The 27,927-nt window shown below is 44.8% G+C and overlaps 1 protein-coding gene across 1 annotated transcript in view; it reads right to left on the bottom strand.

Annotated features, from left to right (window-relative positions):
• Positions 1-16,747, bottom strand: part of NR4A1 (nuclear receptor subfamily 4 group A member 1) — a 50,864-nt gene extending 34,117 nt beyond the window's left edge. The window contains exon 1 of the mRNA XM_083169024.1: positions 16,481-16,747. The gene's annotated coding sequence lies outside the window, so the exon portion shown is untranslated. The remainder of the gene's footprint in view (positions 1-16,480) is intronic.
• Between the last annotated feature and the right edge of the window lie 11,180 nt (positions 16,748-27,927).

The following is a 27,927-nucleotide window of genomic DNA, read 5'->3' as shown; positions in this document are numbered from 1 at the left end:
GAGCTGAAAGCCACTCAAATTTGCTGTTTTGAGCGTCTTTCAGCTCAAAGTCGCCCAGTGTGCATGGTCCTTTAGATTTAGCCATGAAGGAAATGTGGGACATGAAACACGCAACTATCGCCACAAGTTCAACATTTATGAAACAAATTATTGTGCATAGAGGAACATCTTGAGTTTAATACAGCTACAAAAAGCTGTCTCAGTGCGTAGAGTGTGCCAGGTTACTAATATTGTAGTGACATCGATCCTGTCTACTTAACACTTAATTATTATCTCTCAACACTATTCTTTCTCCAACTCATTTTGAGGTCAGTTGCAGCAAGGAGTTAAAAGGGGGTATATTTATGGCCAGTTAAGATTTATATTTACTGTTATTACAAAATATAGCGATAAGTTTTATGTAATAGTAAGTTAGCTTGTCATTCATTCCTGTATCAGAGACCAAGGCAACAGCTCAAAGTTACTGTGCACTGGGCCAGATGTACAGTATCAAGCTTTAAAAAGTGATACAATGAAGAGTGATAAACAGCGAACCAATCAGCTCCTACCTGCCATGTTACAGGCTGGGTTTGAAACATGACAGGAGCTGATTGGCTGGCTGTTTATCACTCTTCATTGTATCCCTTTTTGAAGCTTGATACACCTGGCCCCATATAACATAGAGAAGGTTACAGAAGTTAGCCTGGCACATGCGTTTTAGTCATTAGGTGCACAATAGATGCTACAAAGCACTAGTATAGGTGTCAGGGCTGCCATCAAAAATTGTGGAGCCTGGGACTGACAAATTAGGAAGGGCCCCCCTCCCACTTGTCGAATCCCTGGCATGTCTGGTGAGACCTCCCATATCCGCAGCACTGGCCGCACTACTTAACAACTACAGGTACTGTATATTGCATCAAGTGAAATTCTGACAAATGATACTTTATAGACTCCAGTATTGGGCCCCCTTTCTGTCTGGGCCCAGGACTGGAGTCCCCACAGTCCCCCTCTGATGGCTGCCCCCAGGGGTGCCGAGAGAGGGGGGGAGCAGGTACAATTTACCCGGGCCCAGGCCTGTCAGGGGGGCCCCGGTCTGGACACACATTTTTTTTTTTAAATTTGGCGGCGAGTGCACTGGGTCTGAGTGTGCCGGAGTCAGCTTTTCATCATCTGCATTGGGAGTGCGGATGTGGGTGGACGTGGGGGCAGAAGCATCACAGAGGTCCTTCTGCTCTCCAACTACAGGGCCTGCTGAAAGCCATCCATGTGACTTGGGAGCTTACCATGGCTCAGTGACAGGAGGACACTTATGGTAGGTAGTCCCTGTGTGCCGGTACAGAGAGAGGCCACCTCCCTCGGGAGTACCACCCACTCTGCCCCAGCTCCCCACCCAGCTGCCCCACTCCCCACATTCCCATCCCAGCTGCTGCCACCAACAGCAGCAGGTGCCAGTGCCATGTCTCCAGCCCAGCAATTCCAGACCTGATTCCCCACCCATGTCCAGGTCACTGCATTCCAAGGTGGAAGGTGGGTTGCTCTATGTCTGCTGCCTCCCTGCATGCTGCTGGGGCTGAGATCCAACTCTGGAAGTCAGCATGTAACCCCTGGCAAAGCATGTACTATAACCCCTGGAAAGCATGTAACAAATGGCAGGGCATGTAAATCCATGGCAACAAGCATGTTAACCCCTGGCAGAGCATGTTACCAATGACAGTGCAGATTAATCCCATGGCAAAGGGCATGTTAAACCCTGACAGAGAATGTTAACCCCTGGCAGAGCATGTAAACCCATGGCAACGAGCATGTATCCCCTGGCAGAAAATGTAACCCCTGGCAGAGCATGTAACCCCTGGCAGAGCAGGTTAATCCCATGGCAAAGAGCATGTTAACCCCTGGCAGAGAATGGTAACCCCTGGCAGAGCATGTAACTCCAGGCAGAGCATGTAAACCCATGGCAGCAAGCATGTTAACCCCTGGTAGAGCATGTTAACCCCTGGCATCAAGCATGAAGCCCATAGCAATGAGCATTTAGGTAAGCAGAACTTACAGTATGGGGCATAAAATGGGAGGTATTATATGTAATACATTGGTGTGTGGCATAATCGGCGATGAGCATTACGTTGTGAGGAATAATATGTAATGGGCATTATGGCATGTGGTAAAATATGTAATAGGTATTACGGTGTATGGCATAATGTTTACTGCCCACTATGGTGTGTGACATAACATGTAATGAGCATTATGGCATGTGGTATAATATGTAATGGGTGTGTGACATGTGTAATAGGCATTACGGTGTAAATTGTTGTCCCTGTATCCACCTTGGAAGCAGTGGCATAACAAGGGTCCGTAGAGTGTGCGGGGAGCTCCGTCCGTGGGGGCCCCACAAAATTGTTGTACCGGGGCCCAGGATTTCTCTTGGCGGCCCTGGCTGCCCCAATAGGTGTAGTAAGACTACAGTTGGGAGAAGTGGTGCAGGTAATGCTCACGCAGCTATTATCATATCACCAAGAACAAAAGCCTATCATACTGTAAAATCTGTGCGAGGAATGGAGAATATCTTTGTCTTTGGTGATATAGGTAACTCCTAACCTGGACATAAACGGTCTCAGTAAAAGAAGAACAGTGCTAAACATTCTGTGGAACCACAGGTCCCAGAGTGTCCTAGCAGGCATCCACTGTAACTTTATTGAGAATTACAGTCAGCGTCAATGGGAAACTGTAAGACGAAGTAGAATGTTCAATGCTTCCTCTTTTATTCAACTCTTTCTACAGACACTACTCTAGTACAGTGACTTTTGTACATACAGAGGACAACAGAACTGAACTAGGTACAGTCACTATTAAATACTCAATATTGATGGGAATATATATAAGAATCTTATCAGTCTTTATTAGCATTTGACTTTGATAAACAATTGGGAATGAAGAATTGAATCAATATTATGCAATCGGTGGTGATAAGCGTTCCTGATAAAAGTGTTATACAAGTAATACTTATCGCTGAGAAGCATGTGCACAATGATCCCACACATAGTTACATAGTTACATAGTAGGTAAGGCTGAAAAAAGACTTGCGTCCATCTAGTTCAACCTGGTATAGATATCCATTGCTGATTTGGTAGGTTCTGGTATTTTACAGACAAATTATATTTCTTATTTGTACCCATGGATGTTTTTCTCCAGTAAATGTTTGTCCAACTTTGCCTTGAACGCATTTAATGAGCCAGCCGTTACCACCTCTCTGGGAAGAGAGTTCCAGAGTTTGACTGTTCTGACCGTAAAGAAATTCTTTCTACTAGCTGAATGAAATCTTTTTTCTTCTAATCTATACTCATGCCCTCGCGTCCTAGATTCCTTTCTAGTAGAAAATAGGGTGTGTGACAGTTCCTTATATTGGCCCTTGATATACTTGTACATGTTGAGCATGTCCCCCCTTAAACGTCTCTTTTCTAATGTAAATAGTCCCAAATTGCATAATCTCTCCACGTAGCTTAAATTCTCCATTCCCCTAATAAGCTTTGTTGCTCGCCTTTGGACTTTTTCTAATTCTATGATGTCCTTTTTATAGTGTGGGGCCCAGAACTGTACTCCGTACTCTAGGTGAGGTCTCACCAATGCTTTATACAGTGGCATAATTACCCTTGAGTCCCTAGTTTCCATTCCCCTCTTAATACATGCCAGAATTTTGTTGGCCTTTTTTGTAGCTACATTACAATGGGCACTACATCCTAGATTGCTGTCTATTTGGACTCCTAGATCCTTTTCAAGTATGGAATTACCCAGTTCCTCTCCGCTAAGGTTGTAACTTGCACACTGGTTGTGTCTCCCAAGGTGCATAACCTTACATTTATCTACATTGAACCTCATCTTCCATTTTTTTGCCCACTCATCTAGAATTGCAAGATCATTTTGAAGCATGGTGACATCTTCTGGTGATTTGATGACTTTGCTAAGTTTTGTATCGTCCGCAAAGATAGATACATTGCTGAGTAACCCTATCCCAATATCGTTAATAAAAATGTTAAACAAAATGGGCCCCAAAACCGAACCCTGGGGCACTCCACTTAGTACCGGTATCATATCTGATACGGCACCATTCACAACCACTCTTTGTTCTCTATTACATAGCCAATTCCCTACCCATCTGCAGATATTTTCACCCAATCCTAGGTTCTCCATTTTATTAATCAATCTCTTGTGTGGGACAGTATCAAATGCTTTAGCGAAATCTAGGAAAATCACATCTACAGCATTTCCATTATCAAGGTTTTTGCTAACCTCTTCATAGAACCCTAGTAGATTAGTTTGGCATGAACGATTTTTCACGAACCCATGTTGGTTAGTACTAAGTAGACGGTGATGATCTAAATATTCCTGGATACCATCCCTTAAAAATCCTTCAAATAGTTTACCCACAATTGATGTTAAACTAACGGGTCTGTAATTAGCGGGATCTTCCTTTTTTGAATATTGGCACTACCTCTGCTATTCTCCAATCTTTTGGTACTATACCTGACGATAGTGACTTGCTAAAGATATAATGTAGGGGGGTAGCTAGTTCATCCCTTAATTCCATTAATACCCTCGGATGAATCCCATCTGGCCCTGGTGACTTATTTGTTTTGAGTTTGCTTAGCCTCAGTATTATTTCCTTCGGCGTGAAATCCACAATGAGATCTGGCTTATTTGTCCCGTTTGTGGTAAATGTTCGTTCCACAGTCTGCTCTCCCTTAGTAAATACTGATGAGAAGAACTCATTTAACAGTTTTGCTTTTCCCTTGTCCTCAGTAACACTTTTTCCACTAGTATCAGTTAGTGGGCCTATGTTTTCCTTAATTAAACGTTTACTGTTTATGTATTTAAAAAACTTCTTTGGGTTGGTTTTGCTTTCAGTGGCTATGCACTCTTCATATAATATTTTAGCTGCTTTGATTACCCCTTTACAAGTTTTGTTTGATTCTTTGTATTTTGCGAACGCCTCCTCATTCAAGTTATTTTTATAGAATTTAAAGGCTCTGGTTTTATAGTTGATAGCTGACCTTACTTCTTTGTCCAACCATGGTGGCTTTTTTTGTTGAATTTACCTTTAGTTACTTTAGGAATGTATTCAATAGTTAGTGAATCAAGCACCTTTTTTAGAGTACACAGTCGGGTCAATCCTACTAGTGCCGAAGGGTGTGAGTTGCCGTTTAAATGCTATGGGAGGTACGAGCACTTGTAAGCGGAGTTAGTCCGCCGTAAAGTGCGTCCGGTGCTGTGATGTTTCACGAGTGCGAGTCATCTGCATCTAATAGGATCGACCCTAGTGCGTGTACACATGCAACTACATGTGCTTTTCATGGATGGCCCTTTTTCTTTAAAATGTGAATGTGCTCAATCCAGGATTTATTATTAAACAGCCCCCAACAGAAAAGTCTAGATTTGCCCCTGCCCTCCACCTTCTGCAGCCTCACTCTAACCCTTCTTCCTTAGTTACTAACCCCACCCCTAAGTTACACATAGTGCCCAAACCTAACATTTACCTGCCTAACGCTAAGACATCCCAGCATACTTATGGGCCCTACACATATAGGGCCTTATTCTAGTTCACTCTTTCTGACAAAATCCTTCTTAGATGGACAAAACCATGTGCACTGCAGGGGGCCAGATGTAAAATGTGCAGAGAGAATTAGATCTGAGTGAGTTATTTTGTTTCTGTGCAGGGTAAATACTGGCTGCTTTATTTTTACACTGCAATATAGATCTCACTTTGAAGTAAAACCCCACCCAAATCTAATTCTTTCTGCACAAGTCACATCTGCCCCCCTGCAGTGCACATGGTTTTGTCCATCTAAGAAGGATTTTGTCAGAAAGAGTGAACTAGAATAAGGATCATAGTGATGTGTGTAGGGCGATCTAGCTATGCTAGGTCGGGCAGTGCCGGGCCGCTGTCACTCAGCACACAGAGCTGACAGCCCACACACTGCGCAAGCTTTCAGCTCTGTGTGCGGAGCAAGCTGACAGCGCCAGTGTTCTCTGGAGGATTGCATTGCTGTCACTATAGCCCCTACACACACCGATGTAGGAGCCTTTTATAAGCGACTTTGCCAAACTAAGCAAAGTCTTAGAAAATGCCTTAATATAGGCATGTGTGTAATCCCTATTAAGGTTGGTATTTTGACCGCTGGCAGTCCAGTAGCTGGCACTGTAACCACATCCCGTATGTGTTCCTATTGGCACCCAGTAGTACTTTTCCTTTTATGATTGTGGCAAGTGACAATGAATGAGTTAAGGCCACACAAATCTCTATCTCTCCAGCAATAACCCTTTGGCAATAGGCATAAAGCAGTAAAAGAGCCTTTTCCATGTAGTTTTGTTGAAATAAAGCACTTGACAGCTTCATGAGTCCAAAACATGGTACTTGTGTAGTAGCCCGGGGCCCAATTTGCATACGTATGGCACCATAGGAAAATCCGCGAGGGGACGCGGAATATGTAACGCAATCCGCGTCCGCTCGCCACGCTTGGGGCTCGGTGGCTCGCCAGACTGTATACAATCAACTCCACGCCGACGTGGATAGTGGGGGTATGAAAAGGTCGGCAGGACACATTCCGCTGCGCTCGCCACGCTTCGGGGTGGTGTGGATAGTGGGGGGGGCGCTAAATCCCATTGCATCGCATAGAAATGTCAAGTAAAGTAAATGGCATCTCAAGCTATGAAATCGCATGCGATCGCATCGCACCCGCGGGACAGAGAGCAGTGAATAAATTACATAGGAAAATCGCATCACATGCAATCGCATCGCACGCAAAGAAAACACGCATGCGATGCAATGCGATTTTCCTACGCAGAATAGCCCACTAAGCAAATTGCTTAGTGGGTGCCGTGATAATACACAAGTACCCAAAACATTTCAGATACTATTCCTGTAAAATGTAAGGGGAGAAAAGCCTATTACTATAGAGTTAAAATAAAAGATTTTCTTGGTAGGTATATCAGAAAAAAAAATCTGCCATTATTAAGTTATTTGATGTAACAAAATTAGTAACAAAATTAGCAGATGCAGAGTGCTCAATAACACTGCAAGGTTGACTGTACATCAGCAGTTTTGAAAAAGTGGCATATGACAGATGGCCTGTCCGTAGCAATGTGTTCTATACAAAGAATTACATTAGTGCAGATAATACTGCCACTGAGAATGCAAAATCAGCTCTGATTACACTGAAATCTAGTGGTTGGCTCTTTTCTCCTTCTGCTTGGGACCTCTAGTTCAGGGTGCCAGATGTTCAACATAACAAGCCCCCCAAATACAGCATTACAACAAATACACCTAAAAAGGTAGCATAAGTGACAGTATGTTCCTTTATCTTTTTTCCAAAAGTTTGTTTTCTCAGGTTAGTTTGATAAAGTACAGGTCAGTAATGGGGAGCAGTGTGTGTGATGTGTAGGTACAGGTCAGTAATGGGGAGCAGTGTGTGATGTGTAGGTACAGGTCAGTAATGGGGAGCAGTGTATAGTGTGTAGGTACAGGTCAGTAATGGGGAGCAGTGTGTGGTGTGTAGGTACAGGTCAGTAATGGGGAGCAGTGTGTGATGTGTAGGTACAGATCAGTAATGGGGAGCAGTGTGTGGTGTGTAGGTACAGGTCAGTAATGGGGAGCAGTGTGTGATGTGTAGGTACAGGTCAGTAATGGGGAGCAGTGTGTGATGTGTAGGTACAGATCAGTAATGGGGAGCAGTGTTTGGTGTGTAGGTACAGGTCAGTAATGGGGAGCAGTGTGTGGTGTGTAGGTACAGGTCAGTAGTGGGTGCAGTGTTTGGTGTGTAGGTGCAGGTCAGTAATGGGGAACAGTGTGTGATGTGTAGGTACAGGTCAGTAGTGGGGGCAGTGTTTGGTGTGTAGGTGCAGGTCAGTAATGGGGAACAGTGTGTGATGTGTAGGTACAGGTCAGTAGTGGGGGCAGTGTTTGGTGTGTAGGTACAAGTCAGTAGTGGGGGCAGTGTTTGGTGTGTAGGTACAGGTCAGTAGTGGGGACAGTGTTTGGCATGTAGGTACAGGTCATTAATGAGGAGCAGTGTTTGGTGTGTAGTGTTTGGTGTGTAGCTACAAGTAAGTAATGGGGAGCAGTGTTTGGTGTGTAGGTACAGGTCAGTAGTGGGGACAGTGTTTGGCATGTAGACACAGGTCATTAATGAGGAGCAGTGTTTGGTGTGTAGTGTTTGGTGTGTAGGTACAGGTCCGTAATGGGGAGCAGTGTTTGGTGTAGGCACAGGTCAGTAATGGGGGAGCAGTGTTTGGTGTGTAGGTACAGGTCAGTAATGGGGGAGCAGTGTTTGGTGTGTAGGTTCAGGTCAGTAATGGGGGAGCAGTGTTTGGTGTGTAGGTACAGGTCAGTAATGGGGGAGCAGTGTTTGGTGTGTAGGTACAGGTCAGTAATGGGGGAGCAGTGTTTGGTGTGTAGGTACAGGTCAGTAATGGGGGAGCAGTGTTTGGTGTGTAGGTACAGGTGAGTAATGGGGAGCAGTGTTTGGTGTAGGTACAGGTCAGTAATGGGGGAGCAGTGTTTGGTGTGCAGGTACAGGTCAGTAATGGGGGAGCAGTGTTTGGTGTGTAGGTACAGGTCAGTAATGGGGGAGCAGTGTTTGGTGTGTAGGTACAGGTCAGTAATGGGGGAGCAGTGTTTGGTGTGTAGGTACAGGTCAGTAATGGGGGAGCAGTGTTTGGTGTGTAGGTACAGGTCAGTAATGGGGGAGCAGTGTTTGGTGTGTAGGTACAGGTCAGTAATGGGGGAGCAGTGTTTGGTGTGTAGGTACAGGTCAGTAATGGGGGAGCAGTGTTTGGTGTGTAGGTACAGGTCAGTAATGGGGGAGCAGTGTTTGGTGTGTAGGTACAGGTCAGTAATGGGGGAGCAGTGTTTGGTGTGTAGGTACAGGTCAGTAATGGGGGAGCAGTGTTTGGTGTGTAGGTACAGGTCAGTAATGGGGGAGCAGTGTTTGGTGTGTAGGTACAGGTCAGTAATGGGGAGCAGTGTTTGGTGTAGGTACAGGTCAGTAATGGGGGAGCAGTGTTTGGTGTGTAGGTACAGGTCAGTAATGGGGGAGCAGTGTTTGGTGTGTAGGTACAGGTCAGTAATGGGGAACAGTGTTTGGTGTAGGTACAGGTCAGTAATGGGGAGCAGTGTTTGCATAACTCCCAAATGACTGATTACAGCGGGACAGTCCCACTCTCCCACGGGCGGAGGGTCAGTTGGGGGGAGCCGGCGATCAGCGCGGCTCTGCTTCCGTAAAGCAAAGTTGACATATGCAGGTTCTGCTTTATGGGAGATGGGAAGTTCACGGTCAAGATTTATTATTTTCCTGCTGTTCATATTGACAATGGGGGTTATGCAGACATGATCGCAGAGGGGCAATTTACCAGAGCCCTGCGATCAGATAAGCTCTGCCCTGCCAGAGTGAAAACCCTTCTGCTGGATTTTATCGCTGTTTTGGCTCGCGCATACCCTCTACTATCTGTATGCATGCATTGTCATTCAATAATCGGTCTTCTTGCAAAATCGCAGGGCTGCTATCAAATCTGAATAACCCCCAATTTCAACAATTACAAACTACTTTCTTACTTTGTATTATTATTCAAGATGTCAATTAAGTTCTCATATCCATTTTTTTGCCTTTTAATATTTTGCCAATAAATTGTATGTGCTGTTAGTGGTTGCTGTAACACAAAAAGGAATTTTATGTTTAGGTTTAGCTTAGATATTAGCAAAAATAAATTGCCTTGAATAATAGCACAAAGAGAATGAAGTGGAAAGTTAGAAAACATGTCAGAGGCAACCAAGCAGGTTCCTAGGGTGGATATGGAGCAGCGCACACAGTTCCAGCATGCCGCTACCTAGAATTAGTACCTAAACTATAGTCACTGGTATAGTTATTCTCTGCAAGAATTCGTTATTAAAAGGCATTTACAATAAAAAAGGATTTTGATCTGTAAAAGTCTTTTTCCCATGCAGTGCTTTTACACACTCGAGTTTCATTATTATTATGAAGCGTTTAAGAAGCAAAAGAAATAGATATCAGTTAATTGGCGTATATGGGTTAACTGGCTGCTTTAGAGGTAAAGGCCCATTTATCATTAAATACTTGCATCAAATTCCCCAAATAAATATTTAGCACCACCCAAATGTATGGCAGAGATATCGCAGCAAATACTGTGGGTGACATTCAGAAAGTGAGAGATTTGGTAAGAACTGCGCACACCCTGCGCCGCGCGCGGGGGGTGACGAGTGAACAGGCTGCGCTTTCGGGAACTCGGACTCCGCACTCAGGAAGGAGAAGCTGGGCAGGCAAGAGGGAATGGGAGCTGTAGGGGGCCAGGGTGAGACTTAGGAAGGATCAGCGGGTGCTGGAGGTCAGACCTGAGAGGTAGGAGGAGAAGGAGACCCCAGGCTGCAGTGACTGACAGCGTCTCAGGTAGGAGCTGCTCCAGCCATGGATGGGGTTGCCTTGGGATATATAATAGAGTATGTCACACTGCCATAGACTTCCTGGGGTCTAGCTCCAACATTGCACTGTAGAACCCAGTCAGACTGATATAAGCATGAAATAATTACAAAACATATTTAGCAGGCAGCCCACAAAGATCAGCAGTTATGTATGTGTAACTATATGTAACTGTGGGCGTTTCCACTGGTGGGGCAGTCACCAATTGCCAAAGGGCACCATAATGACTAGTTACAGCACTGGTGCTGTGTAATGTGAATAAGATTATGCTACCGTGTAGTGTCATTTGGAATGGGGTACTATTGTGTGGCCATGGGCTATCCCTTTGTGAAGTATGAGAGGGTGCAAATTTATAGTTTGTAGGAAGGCGCCAAACACCCTAGCACCAGCCCTGTCAGTCTGTCTGTAAAACTTCAAAAGGACTGAATCATAGTATACATTTTCCATCTCACTTTAAAGTCACCGTGTAGGACATACTGTAGAACTTGACTGTCCAGTTTTACCATTTTTTTTACGGCTAAAAAGATATTACGTACATTAACAACAACTCAAAAAATGTGGCCCTGCCAGAATTGTAGGTGTCCTTAAAATTGGGTGTATGTTGCTGCAGAACTACGTCAGGGCCGAAACTAGGGTTTCCGGCGCCCGGGGCAAGGCAGTCTTTTGATGCCCCCCCAGCGATGCTGCTGCGCGCCGGAGGCGCGTCGAAATTTTTCGGGGGCGTGGCCTAATTTGGGGGCGTGGCCTATAATCGCTGCTCTCCCGCGAGGCCACGCCCCCATTTTGCCGCTATGGGGGCATGACCCAGAGGCTCTGTGAGCCTCTAGCCATGCCCCCAGCCCCCTGGCTGCGGGAATAGACGCTGTGCGCATGCGCACAGCGTTTATTCCCCGCTGCTTAGTTAGCAGCTGACAGGGGGGACCGACCAACTGACGCCTTGTCCCTGGCGCCGAAGACCCCCCCCCCTCCCTGCACAGTCCTCTCACCGCTCACTCTGGGTTACTCAACTCTGCAGCCGCATCTTCGTCCGTCTCCTATTAGCGCTGCGGCGGGAAGCGCTGATGACTTCAAAAAGACTTGCCGGACGCTGATTGGCTGAATTCAGCCAATCAGCGTCCGGCAAGTCTTTTCGAAGTCATCAGAGCTTCCTGCAGCCGCGCTAGTAGGAGATGGACCGACTCCGTCCGGTGTATGTGTACGCTGTAGTGTAGCGGCGGGCCCGCCGCTACACTACAGCGTCCACATACACCGGACCTCACAGCGCCCCTCACCTCCAGCGCCCGGTGCGCGTGACCCCCCAGCCCCCCCCTAGTTACGGCCCTGACTACGTACAGAAGATTTTTTTTTATTTGATTGGCACTATAGGGGCTTTAATGTATATATCAATTTATGAGTGATAGTAAGTCACTAATTCAGTTTTTAGGGGTCATTAATCATTGGTACCATAAGCAATATTTATTAATGGTCGATCCTGTCCAGGAACAGCTGCCATTAGCGCCAATAGCCAACTTTTTGTTGGCTATGCAAATTCTTTGGCCGCTGAACATCTAACCTGGCGATTGATTCTCTGCTCAGCAGTTCCTTCCATTGCTTCCAGTTGCTGGAGCTGTGCATACAGCCAGAGGTCTTATCCATCACACCTATAGTATGTGCACAACCCTTGCTTTTTACAATTGTAGAACACTAAAAAGCTTAGAACGTGGCCTACATTTGCTTTCAACTATGTATCTGTTGTAGCTTTCCTTTTAAATCAAAATATGATCATTTAATACCTCTACAATGCACCCCCTTCCCTCCAAAAGATGCTTCATCGTATTTGTACTCTATGCAATTCTTTTAATGTTCTAACCACGTTCCTATAATCATGCTAGGTAGGATTTTCTATGTGCACGAGCTCTGTGTGTGATCACTTGGAACAGTCCCTGTTCTAACATGCAGTTACCATGACAATGAGGCTGTTGGTGTGACACATTTTCCCCAAATGCTGAAATAGCTCTTTGTTACAAAAATAATACAATACAAAGATGTCACATCGGGAAGTAATGATGGGTTTCTATTACTATTTACAGACCTAAGCAGTTTGTTATCATATTTGATGTAATATACTGTGTGTGACCACTCCCACATGTTATTAAATTTGCATTAGCATTATCATTTGTATGGTTAATTTAATCCATAGCGCTGCTTAATCCGCACCTTTGACTTCTTACATGCAGGCAAGCACATATGTAGTAGTAGTAACTAAACTCATTTACACAGAAATATCTATATATATACAGTAGAATCTCATACCCCTTTACACCGCCGCAAAAACCTGTGTCATCGGCGGGTCAGAAAAGGTGTAAATGGGTCACGCTGTGTCCCTTTACACAGGACTTCTACCCAGGTCCTGACCTGGGTAGAACACGGCTAGGAACTGGGTAGAGGGCGGTGTAAACGAGTATGCCGGGTCACCCGTTTACATGAATGGGGGACATCCAACCTGCGGACCGCAGCATCCGCAGGTTGGGCGGGGGGGCACACACAGCCTCCGCTGCTGTCTGCTATGCTCTGCAGACAGCAGCTGCAGCAGCGGAGGAGGTGAATGGATGCCTTTGTGCTGCATCCATTCACCTCCCGGCGGCGGCGATCGGCGCTTGGAGATGACATCATCTCCAAGCGGCGGCTGGGAGATGCGGTGGTGTAAAAGGGTGCAAACGCCGGGTAGCACCCGGCTTGAAGCGGGGATCAAAAACCCGGGTGCGACCCGGTGTTTTTGGTGTAAAAGGGGTATAACCTTTCAGTTTGCTTACAAGGAATACTTTTATATGTCCATTGTTTACTCACTAACCCGATTACAAAGTAGCTGTAATAACTTCCCAGGCAACACAATATACAATGACATCAGCCTCAATCGCTGTAGTGTATAGGGGCCTATAGAACCATACAAATATCAGCCATTAATGGAAATGTACATGCTGTCTTGGGTTTAGAAAAAAATAGTCCGGTCCAATTAAAACAGCAATCCCACATGACTTACTTAAAAATGCTACTAACTTCATGTTAAAGGAGACTGTCCCGACAGTCAGAATCCCAGCTATTTTCACTGGCTTTCAAGATGATCTCGGCAGACAATGTTCCTACTGTCGAGTGTCGGAAAGTCAGTGGATAGGCAAAAAAACCTGCGCTATTTTGTCAAAAGAAACAGCCACAGATTAATCAATTCATGCCCATTTCCGACAATATAGACTCGCCTCCATGGGGAGGAAGGCCTGTAGCAGACGAGTCCCAGATGGGGGGGTGTAATACGGGTATTAGGCAGCCGGACCCCTGATATCTCAGATCACAAGGAATACTCTTACTTATAACAATGATAACAATGCAGGCAGGTCCATGTGTGTAATCACTAAGTAATGATATGTCACCTCTGCACATATCATTACCTAGTGATTACACACATGGACCGGATAGTGGGATCCATGTACTAAGCATTGGGGGCATATATAATAGCACAATGAAATTACAATTTAGACCGCGCACCAGGTGGTGAGAGCGCTGTTTGAGAAGAATAATATCATATCTTGTTCTATGCATATGTAATAGCGTCTGAGCTGAGATGTTGGCCAAACCCTGACTTTTTTTTTTATAAAGTGACTATCATTTACAAGGCAAACCGTGCCTTGTAAATAATTGACACTTTAAAAAAAAAACACCAGAGTTCATCCCCGCACATCCAGCGAACGTGGACGCAATTACATATGCCCCTTCCATAGAGACAATGTGGACAGATAAAGTTCAGACGAACCAGCTCCTAACTCATTTTTTAAACCCACCCTGTAACATAGCAGTTAGGTGCTGATTGGCTGGTCCCATGCAAGTGTAACCACACATGCACTGTTATGTGGGTACACTGTCACGGGACCAGCCAATCAGCTACTTTTATAGAAAATGTAATCTAGTTACCACAGTAAAGTGCGATATTAAGGGCTTGGAGGAGATTTTTTTGAATTCTCCTCCAATTTCCCTCTAGTACATTTAGGCAACACTAAAATAATATTTAAAAAAGGGTTGAATCATCCCTTTTCACATGACTTTAGTCAAAATATTGATAAATATGCCCATAAGCAGTGGTGTCACTACAGGGTGCTCCTGGGTGTCACCTGTCGAGGTGCCAACTGGTGCCAATGGCACAGCTGGTTCCTGTAACATTACATGGATCACTTGGCTCCTGTCACAGTGTAGAAGTTGGCACTGCACACAAACTGTTTTTGGGGGGCAGCCCAACATCTCTGAGAGACCCAAAGTGACAAAAATGAGGACCATGAGGCCAAATCCCTATTTTTTAACAAAGTGCATCGAAGGTGTGCGTAGAAGGTGCTCACCCGGGTTTCACTACACTTAACCACACTCCTGCCTGCATGTGTCTCCATTAAGTTATGTCCTATTGCAATCAAACTTATTTTTTTAGAAAGTTGCATTGCTATTGCTCCTATGGATCCATAATCCCTACTGTTGTTGTATTTCTGCTATGTCCAATTGGATCAGACATCTGCAAGCAATGTCTATATAGCTTGCAATGCTGGTGGATATAGTTATATCCCTTTCACAACGCAACTTATCACTTATAACCCGGGTTATTGCAGTATTGCTGCCTGGTCGACCCGGGTTGAGGTTTGGTGTGAAAGGACCAAACCTAATAACCCTGGTCAAGCAACCTGGCAATTCTACTGGGTTATAAGAAGGTTTAAACCCAGGTCACCCTCTGTATAATGGGTGACGCAGGTTAAGACCTTATGCAGGTCCGTATGCTCGCATGCGAGTGCAATGTTTTTGAAATGCACATGTGCATGTGTCCATGGCAAACAGATTGTTCCCATGAAAACGCCGGGCGTTCCCATGGTAGCTAATATCACCAGATTTCAGCTGCCCACCCACTTCCTTCAGAATGTGCATGCACATCTAAGGTTACTCTGAGCAACCTTAGATATGCGTGTGCCTTCCACATCATTCGATGGTCGGTGACCGGATGCTTGTATCAAACATCCATTCGCAGCCAGTGTGTGCGAACACACGCTGTGAATAGGTGGCGGCCAGGCCACCAGTCGCAAGGCAGGGTTTGGTGGACTCGCAAGGCTGCGTATCAATCAACCAGAACAACCCCCTTAGTGTTAAGGGATCAGAGCCGGGATCAAGAACCCGGCTCCGACTGGGCCTTGCGGTAGGAAAGCAATATAAGAGATATGACGGGGAGCAGGGATTCTAAACTGACATAAGTAGAGGTGTGTGCTGGGAAAAAAATATAATAGCATCTCCCATCAGGGGACGCCACGCAATTCGCTATACAAACACTCCCTGATTTTGTTCTCTTCATGTCATCACACAGTAGATAATAAATGATGAGTTCATTTATATGGGAAACAACTACAGTAAGTATGGATCAGGGGATTTTTTATGTCATTGTACTACACCAGTGACATAAATAATATAAGTGTTAATATTTGTCATTTCAATCATTAAAACCTTTATTGGGGGATATTGTAATTTCAGTGTTATTGGCAATTTTCAGTTATAAGGATGCAATGCCACCTCATCACCACTGTAAGCAATGAGAATATTAGTCACGTGACTCACGTCAGAAACACATACTACCCTGTATAAAATCACTCACCTTGCAATCTCATATGGTCACCCCTTATTGTGGTAATGGACATGTACATTGACAGATTTCACTAGCTCATATTACCATAATCATATGTTACCTGTCGTCATACTACTGTGAATTCCCAATACATTTTAATGTTAAATGGATAACAGCTCTACACTCATAGCAAAACAAGTTACAGGATCATGTATAGTAGGTACAACACAGTGGATTAATAATGACTGTGTGCTGTGTATGGCGAGTCCACATAACGGAGACAACTATTTTATACAGTATTTTTTGCAGTGGCAACAACGACAACATAAACAATCTTAAAATACACATATAAAAATAATCTATCATCTATCTTGTCACATGCAAGAATAGCAGCCTCTGTACTTACACACTGGGACTCTCTGTGTGTCTCTCTCTCTCCAGTCCCGAGTGCTCTGATCAGGTTACACAGGACCCAGACACATCCACCTGCTATGTATGGGGGGAAGAAGCTGGGATCCCTGGGTCACTTACAGCCCTCTCCCCCCTCCTATCTCTCCCCAGGTCTGGAAGCTCCGTAGGCAGCCCATGTCCCAGGCTTGGAAACCTGATGCTCCTGTGTCCCTGCACTGAACACTGTCCTGCTCGCATTCTGGCTGCCAGGTTCTTCTTTCTGCTGCTGCTGCCTGGGAGGGAGGGCCAGTGACGTCAGTGCAGAGCCTCATTGACGTCAGTGGAATCCCTCTCTGCATCAGTGAGCTAAAATTAGCTGCAGAAAAGAAAAGACCAAAATAACTCTCATGCCTTTTGTGTCACAAGCTCCAGCAGTTATTCCACAGACAACAATGGGGGCAGGTTATATTTATAGGCTCTGCCAGCACAGGGAGAGCTAATTACAGACGTTTTATGCATGCCAGTTTTATTTTCTTTCTGAGTATATAAAGGCTCAAGACGTCAACTCAGACAGGACCGAATCTTTTCTGATTTCACCCGACAAGTTCACATGTAAAAATATATTAATCGTGTGTATCCGTGAACTAGAGAGAGGTTCAGCAGTAGAATCCCTCAGGAGAAAGTCATACAGAGACTATTGTTTGCTAATGACATAACCATAACCAAGGCTATAACAATGATAGTGCAGGCTCATGTGAACATTAATGTAGTCCAATGTTATTCCAGCAATTCCGCATAGCACTGAGACATTTATAAAGGCATAGGTTACCACAGGCAACCGGTTAGATGTTTGCTTTCATTTTGTAAACTGCACTGATTAATGACAGCTACAGTTTTGTTTGCAGCTACATATGGCTGCGGGGACACGGTCATTATGTCGACACAATTAAGGTTGACATACATGGAGTCGACCACTGAAGGTCAACAGGGCTTAGGTCGACACAGACAAGAGGTCAGCATGCCTAAGGCCGACAGGGTCAAAAGGTCAACAGATGCATTGGGTCCACATTGGGAAGGTCGACATTTAAAAAGTAAACGGGTTTTTCCCTTTTTTTTTTTTTTTTTTAGCCGAGGCGGTATTTCATGCCCTACCATCCACTAGGGCAAGGAGGGAGAATAGGATAGTGTGCTGAGCGTAGTGATACACCGTGCCCAAAGCACAGATAAGGTAGTCGTGTTGACCTTTTGACTGTTGACCTTCCCAATGGCGACCTAATGCATGTGTTGACCTTTAGTGGTAATTATGTCCACCTTCATTTGGTTGACCTATTGACCCATACCCATGGCTGCAAGCAAAAATTTGCAAAACGGGCACTAAGGCAGGGCCGGCGCTACCCACTCAGCAGCTCCTGCAAAGCAGGGAGGCGCCATGCTGAAAAGGCGCTGTCTCCCTCCCTGCTCTGCTAAAGCTGTCTCAGCCCTCACTGTCACTGCCTCCTGCACGCTGCCCGCAGCGCCTGTCTGACAGCAGGCGACAGTATGGAGAGGCTGAGCAGCTCCCTGCACCGCGCACACACTGTCCTCCTCCTGCGACCTACCCCCTCTTCCTCACAGACACTTGCGCTGAGGCATGTAGCGCTGTCTGTGAATGCCTGGATGACATGTCATGTCCGGATCCGCCCCCTACCCATTGCTCCCTGCACCTGTCAGCTGTCAATCAAATGACAAACAGGCAGCAGCGCCGCCTCCCCTTCCTTCCCTCTTCTCAGTGTGCTGTGCCAGTGCCACTGCCAGTCCTCTCCTCCCCGCTTCTTCCATCTCCTCCTTGTCTCCCCTCCTTTCCCCCTCAGTCACGAGTGCTTTTTGTACTGCTTTCGGATCGCATCGCACACACATTGCATGCATGCCATGCGATGCGATCTAACCCATAATGTATGCGATTCTCGCAGCGTGTATGGGCACCTTTAGTGCCTGCAACATTTTGCGGACACAGCACTGAGATGGTGTATGCAAAATGTACAGTACATGTACATGCACCGGAGATCCTCCATAAAGTAGGATCGCATGTTGCATACGCTCCCACAATCGGGCTGCAGCTTGTTGCAATGGCAATGTGAAAGGGCGCAAAATGTATGGTTTGCAGGAGGGCGCCGGACACCCTAGCACTGGCCCTGCACTAAGGGGTAAATTTACTAAGATGAGAGTTTTATTGAAGATGGGATGTTGCCCATAGCAACCCATCAGTCTACTTACTTATATAGCACCTTCTGGAAGATAAAAGATAGAATCTGATTGGTTGCTTTGGCCAACATCCCATCATCAATAGAACTCCCATCTTAGTAAATGTAACACTCAACAGGGGGTCAAGTGCAGCAACAGCACCTCACACCCTTCGCATGGAATATCTGGGAGAGTAGGCAAGTAAGCAACTCAAACAAAAGCTATACTATTATGACGATTATTATTATTATTATTAATAATTACTTATAAAGGGCGGGATGCACTAAATTGAAAATGCTGTAAAAACCCCGGTTTCTGTGTGTTTTTTACCACATTTTCAAATGCACTAATACCCGCACCCTGTGGTACCGTAAAAAGCTGGCAATACCCTATGGAAGCCTATGGGCTTCTCTCCGGATTGCTGTGTGAGCTTACATACTGAGAAAGAATAAAGAGCGCTATTAATATCAATTATAAATGGAGGACAAAAAAAGGGGAGAGTTATATGTAAATATAGACGAGTATTGAGTGGTACCTGTAAAAAAGACTTGGAATAAAAGTAATGTTTACACCCTTTTGGGGAAATGGTGTTACTTTTTACGAACAATTTGCTCTGTGCGACATAGTTACATAGTAGATGAGGCTGAATAGTTCATCTAGTTCAACCTACTGTATGTATCTGTCACGGATCAGTCCCAACATGCCTCGGAGCCACATTACAAGTGCTCTTATGACAAGTGCGTTAATAATAACATACGTTAGTGCATATGCGATTATTAAGAATGCGGTAGCTGGTGAATGCCGGCGATGTGGGACAGCGGATGTTAGTGCATCCCCCCCCCATAGTGTCAGCATGTTCAGTTGTGGTTTACAAAACAGTAATCAAACAAGACTGGGTAATTAAACCATGCTAGCAAACAGATAGGAATAGTATCTATGTGGTTGCTGGGAAGACAATGTTATTCTAGTGACCAATATACCACCAAGAGTGAGCGCGTGTCCTACTGAATAAGGTGATGTCATATGGAATGAGGGATTGGTAACGGAATTGTGTCATGAGGTCATGTCATACAGAACTGTGAGATATGCAGAGCACTGGAAGTTGTGTGAGACTCACTATTTTGTAGGTAGTTCCCTAGATCCCCAGAAGAGTCGCATGATCTCAGAGTATCTGGTCGAGGGATCGGCGGTGTCTAGATCGAACATGGTATGGCCGACCACGCTTAGCCGAACGCTTCTAGTTAGACACCTATAGATAGTCTACAGCGTCTAGATCGCCAGTAAGCGTTAGGTTGACGGGAACTCGATTGACACTCATAAGGTCGACAAGAGTTTATAATTTTTTTTGCTTTAGACCGACTTGGTTTATACTTTACTATCCAAGTGGGCATAGACTTAAAAAAGTGTAAAACCCCATGTTGATCTTTCGACTGTCGACCTTGCCCATGGTGACCTAATGGTTTTGTGGACCAAATAAGCCTGTTGTCCTAACCCATGTCGACCTTTGACCTATGATGTTCGGGGGGCGCAAGGGCTCCTGAGAACAGCAGCAGTACTAGAGTCAGACAGCCACCAAGCGCCAGCAGCACATTAAGCAGAGTCAAACAGGGGAGAGAAGGGAAGGGTGGGTGCTGCAGTGTTCCACAGTGCTGCTGTCTGTCACATAGCTCGGCAGCTACCAGCACCACATGTCCCTGCATGACAGCGGATACAGGCTGTCAATGTGTGACAGTCTGTTCCGCTGTCCTATCACATCTGTCTCAGTGACAGGGGCGTGCTTTTGTATGTGGGCCGAAGGCACGTTCGTGTCACTGAGGCAGAGGAGTAGGTGCTGCTTCCCTGTTACTTTTCAATGGGCTTTTCGGCCTCTTTTTGGCCACACAATTTAGCCCTGCCCCTGCTGCTGACAGTTTTCAATTGTCAGCAGGAGGCACGGCTCCCAGAACCTTCTTCCTACACCTTGAGAAAGGAGTCAAGGGGCTCAGAAACGTCGGTAACCCGCAGTGGTGTGAATTTCTTTTTCGCCGAGTGCCGCCATCCCACCCTCACTTTTATATATATATATATAATACCACATGAATAGCCTGTGTTTGTCCCTCTGTACCTTATTCTGTAGGAACCCTGATAGGCCCAGCGCTGCCTCTTATTAAAAACCCTCCCATGACAAGGCAGCTGCTGCTGCTATCCTACAGATTGTAAGCTTGCGAGCAGGGCCCTCCTACCTTTTGACTGTCTGTAAATACCCTGTTTGTTATATCACTGTCTCCTTTGTAAAGCGCAACGGAATATGCTGCGCTATGTAAGAATCTGTTAATAAATAAATAAATAATGGGCCTCCAACAAGCAGAGCTCAGCACAAGCCTCTCAGCCTCTGCCCTCTTGTGCAAAGTGTCATTGGACTTAGTCAACTCCCAGTAATGCACTGCACACTTGTGCAGTCAGTGTGCCTTGGCTCCCGATGCTCAGCACCATTAATCATTGTCACATTGGCAGATAGGTGAAGCTGCGGGACTACCCCACTCCCATGCACAAAACCTGTAACTAAAAAAAATAAAATAAAAAAAATACATGCCAGCCACAGGGGCGCCCTAGATAGAGGGGGGGTACTGACCCCCTGTTCCCCCATTATAATCCAGACCTGTCTGTCACACTGTATATGTCACCCAGTTTATGTCCCTCTATCACCCTGTATATGTTCCTCTCTCACCCCATGTATGTCACCGTCCCATGGTTACAGGGCCGGCGACAGGGTGGTCAAGGGGTTCAAGTGTGATGGGCCCCGGAAATTTGAAGGGCCCAGAGCTTCTGTGCCCAGCCCAGCCACCACCTGTACCAGCTTGCCTGTCAGTGATCCCCGCGGCCTAGCTGTCTACTGTGTGTGCGCTGCTTCGTCTGCGGCCCCATGGCACTCGGAGCCGTCTACTCTGTATGTGCACACAGCCCGGGGCCGTGTCCGCTCGGATTCTGTACTGCGTGCAGGCACATGGCTGTATCCACCGCTGGTGCTGTGGTCTCAGTCTCCGGCTCCTGTACTTTTTATGCACATGCGCGGGTCATCTGTTCTGCACTCTGAACAGCCTGCCCTGTGCTCTGCATTCTTTTGTGTAAGTGACAAGTCAAGGCAGGCAGCAGCAGGCCAGCAGCAGCACGGAGCCAGGCCAGCAGGATGGAGAACGAAAAAAGTCTGCACCTGAAAGCAGGATCTGGAGCCGCGAAAGGTTAGGTGAAGCTCATGCAGAAGAAGGTTGTGTGGGTTTGGGATTAGATGGCGGAATGGGGGCCCCAGAAATATCAGTGTACATGGCCCCAAGATTTCTGTTGCCGGCCCTGCAGGTTTACTCTGTGCCTACCATCATGTGTATATCCTTCTGTCACACTGTATATGTCACCCAGTTTATGTACCTTTGCCATCCTGTGTATGTGCCTCTGCCACAATGAGTCCATTGTATTTTAAAGCAGAGGTGACCACTGATGGTACCACCGATAGCAAGCAACTATCGATGGGTAACCCAACAAAGGCCATCCCTACAAAGCAGCTTTACAACTGGGAACATCAGAATAGTTGTGTAAACATGTTTCTGGTTGGTGAAATAAATATAGTCTACAGGAAGAAGGTTGTATTTTAAACTATGCAGATTTCCATTTTATTGTCTTTTATACAGTAACAGATGAACAGTGACGGGACCTCCAGTCTTGTCCAGTGACGCAGCCATAAACTTTCCTCGCATGCGTGTCTTGATAAACATGCTGCAAGTTCCAGTGGTTTTATTTGCTTACATTTTGCATATTACAAACTATGACTCACTTGTCAAAGTTGAGAACACAGCTTGGATGTTTCATAGGTTTACATAATTCTACATATCAACTGCTTTGCACAAACTATACTGTGTAGTTTATTACAGTTAAAAGAAACGGTTCAGGAAAAATCCATTGTCCTAAATTACCGCTACCACGAGGTAAAAAGTTTTGTTTTTTTCATTTATTGTTCCGAAATGAGATTATTGTTCCCAATTTAGATTTTGGGTGTATTTATACTAAAGAGTTATGCTGTGTACACACGGTCCGATTTCCTTTCCGATGTTGACGATATAGTCAACATCGGATCGGCATCGGATCGGCATCGGATGCAGATCGCAAGGGTTTTAACCCCTGCAATCTAGATCCGATCCCGATGCGCGTTCACGTATCGGAAGCCAGAAAGTCTTGGCTGCCTTGTCTATATAGTGCAGATCTGCACTATATAGTCAAGATAGGATGCAAATCGGATGTGCCTTAAGATCCTATCTACGATCCTATCTGATCAGATCGTGGATAGGATATTAAGGCACATCTAATGTGTATACACACCATTAAGATAACCAACTCCTGACAAAAGTAGGAGATGGCATAGTTTTCTGCTTGTGGTGGTAGCAATCCGATGTTGTGATGCAATACAGCCTCATCCTATCTGCTTTAAAAGCTATAAGAGATTCCATGTGTCCCAACTCAGCTGTCAGATGCAGCTGTCCGGATGGCAAAGTCAGGCAATGGGGAAGGTTACTGAGGGAATACATATAGGAGCACTAAACCCAAAAAAAGTTGAAAGCCACTTAAATAAATAAAAACTTATATTAAAACAAGAAATGTATACGTGAAAACATAGAGAATAATTAAATTGGGTAGTGTTTATGTTGTTTCCTTAAAGCTATTAGATATAACTTATTATAGTTCAAAGACCGTCAAAATGACGGCTTCTGCAATGTACTTTCAATTTTAGCTGTGACATTTTTAACTTTCACTTTTGAGCTGTGACAGTTTTTAGCTCACAAACTCCCAATGCCACCCCCTGGGCCTGATTCGGTACCTCTCGCTAAGCAGTGGTCAGTCGCTGCTTAGCGAGCGGCTTAACGCCACCCAACCAAACAGGTATGTATGCGAACACGTCCCTTCGCATGCAGCCGAAGGGGAGAGAAATTATTCGATGGTCGCCGACCATCGAAATGATTTCTCTCCCCTTTGTAAATAAAAGGTAGTCTAAACCAGTGGTTCCCAAACTGTGCGCCTAGGCTCCCTGGGGTGCCTCGGAGCACTTGCAGGGGGGCCTCAGGTTGGTGGTCCAGAACCAATTCAAATTGTTTATGGTCAATGTAATGGGCAAATATGTGGATAAACAGAAGTGAATCATGTTCCTCACCACATAACTGGACCTATGGATTTTTTTCTTGGTAACAAACTTTTGACCTAGGGGTCCCCTGAAAAATACTCTGATACTCTAGGGTGCCGTGAATCAAAAAAAGTTTGGGAACCACTGGTCTAAACTGACTTTTATTTCCGTTGGAGTCCACCAAAGACGGGGCGGGTGCTGACGTCATGTCATGTCAGCCGCCTACCCTGAGCAGGGAACACAACGCTTGCATTTCCAGGGGAACGCCCAGCTTTTTCATGGGGACTCCAAGCATTTTCATCCACTGTGAGTGATCATTCTCACCTACCATTTCTCTGACGCCATGCAGGGATCTGGGGGGTATTCAATATTTGCCAATATTTCCCGACGGGAAATATCATCACTCACCTATTCAATGCTGCCGATAGTGACAGCATTGAAGGGTGTCCAATCTGACTTTTTTTAAAAGTTGGATCTGTTTTGACGGAAATGGCCGCAGGTTGTCAAATTCCCATCTGTTTTTCGACAATCTATTGCCGTTTTCGCTGATCCATGGACTTTCCGACACTCGAAAGCTGGATCATTGATTTGTGGAATCACATATTGAATACCCACCTATATCGGGATTGGTGGGAATTTGTGATCCAAACCATGGGGGTTATTCTAGTTCATTCTTTCTGACAAAATCCTTCTTAGATGGACAAAACCATGTGCACTGCTGGTGGGGCAGATGTAACTTGTGCAGAGAGAATTAGATTTGGGTGGGGTTTTACTTCAAAGTGAGATCTATATTGCAGTGTAAAATAAAGCAGTCAGTATTTTCCCTGCACAGAAACAAAATAACTCACCCAAATCTAATTCTATCTGCACATGTTACATCTGCCCCCCTGCAGTGCACATGGTTTTGTCCATCTAAGAAGGATTTTGTCAGAAAGAATGAACTAGAATAAACCCCATAGTCTGATGGGTGGACCTTCCTCTTTTGGGAAGGGTTTCCTCTTTCTATCATTATCTATAAAAAAAACTTGTTTCACACATGTGCAAGTGTTTCCTCATTGTGTGTGTGTGTTGCTAATTTAATCCTTTATCACCCCATAAACTGTATTTTTAGTAGTGAAAGTAACTAGAAAGGAAACATTACCACACATAATAATGCTTGGAGTAAGCTGTATACATTTCCTTGAGTAATGACAATGGAAACACAGTATCGCAAGCTATAATTATGTCTCAGAGGCAAAAATAAATGTGTATGTTACCGATATATGTTATTTCTTCAAACCAATCTGATCAAACTGGTGTCTATTGAAGAAATAGAATTATAATTTGTTTTATGGGTTCTAATTCTTATCGGATAGTGATATCTGTTTTATGGGTGCTAATTCTTTTCGGATAGTGGTATCTTTGTTTTATGGGTGCTAAGTCTCTCTGGAGAGTGGCATTTTCACCATTTAGAAAATGTAATAGTATGTGATAGCAGATAAGAACCATTAGTTCCATCTAGTCTGCCTTTTTTTGAACCATATTGTCACCCCCAAACCCTATTTGTAATTATTTCTTTGTAAGAAAATGTCCATCCCATGCATGTTTAAATTGTTTTACTGTCTTATGCTGCTTTCCCACTGCAGACCCGTTTTAAGTTACAGGTAATCTTAAACGGTATTTAGCATTACCACTGCAGCAGATTACAGTTTTAAATGCTATTTAAGTACCATTCCCATTGCAGGTAAAACGTTTTAGCTCTTCAAAACGTTTTTACAGCACAAATGAGTGCCTGTGACTTTAATGGGCTTTTCAGGGTTAAAAAAGTGCACACCTACAGTTGTTTTCACATAATAAAAGGAGGGGGAGGGGCCAGTGGTGCGTAAAAATCCCGCAGCCGTCAACATTTGTGCTATGTGTCGGCTCAATTTAACCCATGGTGGACAGTAAAATATACATTGCTGGCCAGTGCCAGCTATGTATATATTACTGCCTAATAACTAAATCATTGGTGCCCAGTGGTGCCTGTAATAAATAGATTGCTGGCATGTGCCAGCAATCTATATATTACTGGCTTACGATTCTCATTGGTGCCCAGTGGTTCCAGAAATATATAGATTGCTGGCATGTGCCAGCAATCTATATATTACTGGCTTACGATTCTCATTGGTGCCCAGTGGTTCCAGAAATATATAGATTGCTGGCATGTGCCAGCAATCTATATATTACTGGCTTACAAAATAAAACATTGGTGGCCAGTGCTGCTCCCTGTGGAGCAGGACGGAGGGAGGCGGGGCATGTGGCCGGACCCGGCCAGCGTCGCTAACGGCATCCAGCCGCAGCAGCAGCCAGCCGGACACAGCGGGGCAGCGTGGACAAGTGAGTATAACAGGAGGGGGGGGGGCGGGGGGTGGCAGCGGGGCGTACCGCCGGGCTGAAAGTGGTTAATCTTTCAGCCCGGCAGCGTACACACACGGAGATGATGGCTGAAAAAATCAGCCATCATCTCTACCATTTAAGATGCATTCCCATTGCCTCTTAAACGGTAGATTACCGTGTAAAACCCTGCTCTGAAAACGGGTTGAAATACCGTTTAACTTTAAACGGTATTTCAACTCTGGCGCTTTCCCACTGCAGCCTTAAACGGTATTTTGTCCTAAAAAATCGGCAAAATACCGTTTTAAGGCTGCAGTGGGAAAGGGGCATTAGCCTCTACCACCTCTGATAGGAGGCTGTTCCGCTTGTCCACTACCCTGTCTGTAAAGTAATTTTTCCTCAGATTTCCCGTGAACCTCTCTCCCTCAACTGTCAGTGCATGTCCTCATGTTCTAATACTTCTCTTCATTTGAAGAATGTTTCCCTTCTGAACCTTGTTATAAAAAAAAAAAAAAAAAAACTTTGGTATGTTTAAAAGTTTCTATCATGTTTCCCCCTCTTTTCTCGGCTCCAAAACATATTGAGATTATTTTTCCAGGTAAGTTTTGTGATGTAAGCCATGTACCATTTTAGTTGCCCTTCTTTGGACTTCTCCATACCTATATAATTCTCAAGATATGCTAATCATGTCAACCAAAGTTTCCTTTTTGCCTTGGTCTGGCACTTTCATTCATTGCTCTGATGTCATATTGTCAGTTGAGAGACCTATTTGCTAAATTCAGGTTTATACCTTTAAATTTGTATCTTCCCATGTGGATAAAAGTGAACCATCAACCTTGTCTTTAATTAAATAAGATTGGCATGCCAGCACTGGCTGAACGACATGCACAAGACAGTTCACATTGATAAATAGTATTTATTAACTAAAATTCTAGATAATGTATAAATCAATACTAATATAACTAATAATAATATAAAACACAATATATATAAAAAATTAGAAAAAGGCGAGTGTCACATCTGTGACTTCAATTGTGGTATATGTTGATGTAATTCAATAAAAAAGTCACAGATTTGCCAAACTGGATAATGTGGGTATAGGATTATATCATATTACCATTTTGGTGATCCACTGATGAATACTGGTAATTTAGGGAATATATTGCGGTCCCATAAATTGTAGATAGATCACAGTATTTCCAATCGATTTGCTCTATAATATCAAGAGCTCAGGGTTTCCCGATGGCGACCACTTGGCATCTGGTGTGCTTTAGGGATTGGGCTAGATATCCCATGTAGAAGATCAGTCCCTTTACCAGTCTTTGGTGGTGCTCTATAGATTTAGGAGATGGATAATGGATCGCAGATGGATTTACAAAGTCCCAGTGGATGAATATGAAGCTCAACGCGTTTCCCAGGATAAATAGCTTCTGGCTTCCTCAGGAGCAAATAAATTGGAAATACTGTGATCTATCTATAATTTAAGGGACCGCAATATATTCCCTAAATTTCCAGTATTCATCAGTGGATCAACAAAATGGTAATATGGTATCATCATATACCCAGTTTGGCAAATCTGTGACTTTTTTTTTATTGCATTAACACCAGAAAATGCAGGGATTTACCCGTGAATATGGTCCCTGGATCATGTAGGGACATTCCTGGGTTGACCCCTTTCACACCGGCCTAGTCCATGCATTTTCTGATGAGAAGGGGCAGCGGGGTTCAGGCAGTGGGTGGTGGGG

Source organism: Crinia signifera, chromosome 2 (genome assembly GCF_055691185.1).
Source record: "Crinia signifera chromosome 2, ASM5569118v1, whole genome shotgun sequence".
NCBI classification, from domain to species: domain Eukaryota; kingdom Metazoa; phylum Chordata; class Amphibia; order Anura; family Myobatrachidae; genus Crinia; species Crinia signifera.
Note: the sequence above shows the minus strand (reverse complement) of the source record. Positions and strands in the feature narration are given on the sequence as shown.